Source organism: Nipponia nippon, unplaced genomic scaffold (assembly GCF_047370975.1).
Source record: "Nipponia nippon isolate SJK-2023a ecotype South Korea unplaced genomic scaffold, ASM4737097v1 scaffold_7, whole genome shotgun sequence".
Taxonomy (NCBI): domain Eukaryota; kingdom Metazoa; phylum Chordata; class Aves; order Pelecaniformes; family Threskiornithidae; genus Nipponia; species Nipponia nippon.
Window position 1 is genome coordinate 40,740,422 of NW_028262391.1, and position 2,500 is coordinate 40,742,921.

Sequence of the window (2,500 nt, forward strand, 5' to 3'; positions counted from 1 at the left end):
TTCAAAAATGCTGAGGAACAGTTAACATATTCTAATTCCAAGAAACCACTGCTGTTATTTTGAGTAGTTTTGATACAACCAAATCAAAGCGAAGATTTGAAATAGCTTTTCTGAAAGCCCAAGCCTAAGTCATAAATTATTCTACACCATGATTCGTTCAGATAGTAAAACCATACCTCTTTGCCTGACATTACTGAAATGTGGAAAAGGGAAAGTTAAAAATAAAATGAAACATTTAAATCTTTGCTGTTGAGAACCTCAGATAGATGGCAATATAGCAAAGTTGATAAAAGCGATTCTCAATTAGACTTTATTATTATTTTATTGAGGTATTATTAATAAACATCAGGGTGCAGCGGGTGATAACACTATCCTAGTATTAGACAAGTGGACACTGAAGAAAAATAAAGGCAAGTTGCCTGTAATGAGAAAAAGTAGAAGGACGTGGATAAACTGCAAATGACATGAAAAGCAGAAATATCATATATTTGTCCTTTAAGCTTGATCCTACGGCCTTTAGCTGTATAGTTAGACCTATTAACTTCTGCATAACCAGTCATGAATAAGCTGTAGAGTCCGGGCTACATGACTAGTTCTGAAGAGAACAGGTAGAATATTTTGATATTTGAGTTGGGTTTTTTTTATTAGTTTCTTCCCTTTAGCCCAGTAAATCCACACTGCTCTGTGTGGTTTTAGTTACTTTTTACAGACCTCTCTTTACCCCCCCCCCCAAAAAAAAAAATTTGCTAGTTCCAATAAATTTCCTGAAGTTAACTATAAAAGATATTCACATACTAATTCAATAGTCTGATATTAGCTGTAATCCATAATATTATCAGCACTACACCGGTAACAATTACAGTGGCAATACTTAACTACGGTGTGTTTTGGGGGCACTATTTTAATAAGGTAGGTGTTTAGTTCCCTGCAGCATATAAAACTGGTGATTTTGACTGCAGAGCTGCTTGGACTGGAAATCACAACAGTTGCCAGTAAGGTTTAGAAAGTGTGTGCCAGGCAAGGGAATCACTGTTCAATGTATTTACCCTCTGGGGAGGTAAAACACAGATGGGGGAGTTAGGAGTCTTCTAACATTTAGCTGATACATTAGTGGGTAGCAATTCTGCTTCAGGGATGTTCAAAGTAGTTCATCTACCAGTTGGGAATCATTATGGGCACTAGTACTGAGGATTAGATATGATAGAACAATAAGGGATTGTGGAAGTACTACTATCCCCCCCGCCCCCCCCCCCCCAATGTTTCATAATCTTTAGTACCTTTTTACAGCTGTGTCTTTCTTAAGAGTAGTTCTGGATCAATCAGATGTTTTCAATATACATACTAAAGCACCTACCTTGAGGTAGGACTCAACTGTCATAGACAAATATGACCGGGCAATATGTATTTTGACCAAAATTATGTAAAATACCGTGTCTTCTCTACATAAAAAGCAGTACCGTTACTGCGTCTATTGTTACCCGTTAGTTGATGTGAGAAAAGCTTGCTAAAGCATTTGCATTTGTATTTCTATACTGGGTAAGCAAATGCAACATTAGATCTCTGGGATTGTTTTTATGCTATGAGAGATAAGGCTATGCTTTAAAACTGTAAATTCATGACGGAGGAAGGGTGATCATACTGTGAGGAACGGAAGAGCATGGTCAAAAATCAGGAGAAAGCAACTCAGTTTCTGTTGAGCTATGCTCAGTTATTATCACCTGATTATTTTTACCCTAGTAATCTCACCTGGACATACATTACATTTTTCCTGGTTTTTTTCTATAGTCTTGAAGTTAAAACATTTTCCAAAATGTACAAACAAACAGCTAATTTCATTGCACTGCTGTCTGTATGCAGTGAAATAAAATATGATTAGCTAGCTGAAAATGTGTAACTTTTCAATCAGTAGTTAATTCAGCCCCAGAACCATATTCATATAGGTTTGAAACAAAATTGACCTCCTTGTTTATGTAATCTGTACATACAATAAGTGCCTGATTCAGTAACAAGCTACTCAACAATGTAGATTTTCTGAGACGCAGGAAAAGAAGCAAAATCTAGTATTCTTCTGAATAGACCCATCACCTGTGCACTGCTAAGGCTCTGAAGTTTCTGCATTCGGAAGGGGCAAAATCAGTACAGGAGACAAATTCCCCACGTTATGCAGAAGACAAAATTCTCATGGTCGAATGTAGAGCAGCTGAACGGAGAGCTGCGGGAATGGGGAGGGGTAGACCTCTCCTCACGGCTGTCTGGCATCATTCCCCATGGCTGCTGTTGTCTTTTGAGTGTAGGAAGTTTTGGGGCTTTACCCCAGAACGGACAACAGAAAGTACATGTAACAGCGGACCCTCTGGCCTCTGCACCCACTGGTGCACGAGAAGCATGTGCATAGCGGGATTCCACTTTGCATGGTGAATGTGCACCTTTTTATTCCCTGCCTTTCATAGCTGCAGCTGAAGGCAACTGAATTATGGCTGTTTCTCTGTCAGAAGACTGC

At 38.7% G+C, this 2,500-nt stretch overlaps 1 protein-coding gene across 5 annotated transcripts in view; it reads left to right on the top strand.

The window, feature by feature from the left end:
* Window positions 1-2,500, top strand: part of ZNF536 (zinc finger protein 536) — a 354,285-nt gene that overhangs the window by 113,721 nt on the left and 238,064 nt on the right. The gene's annotated exons all lie outside the window — the stretch shown is intronic.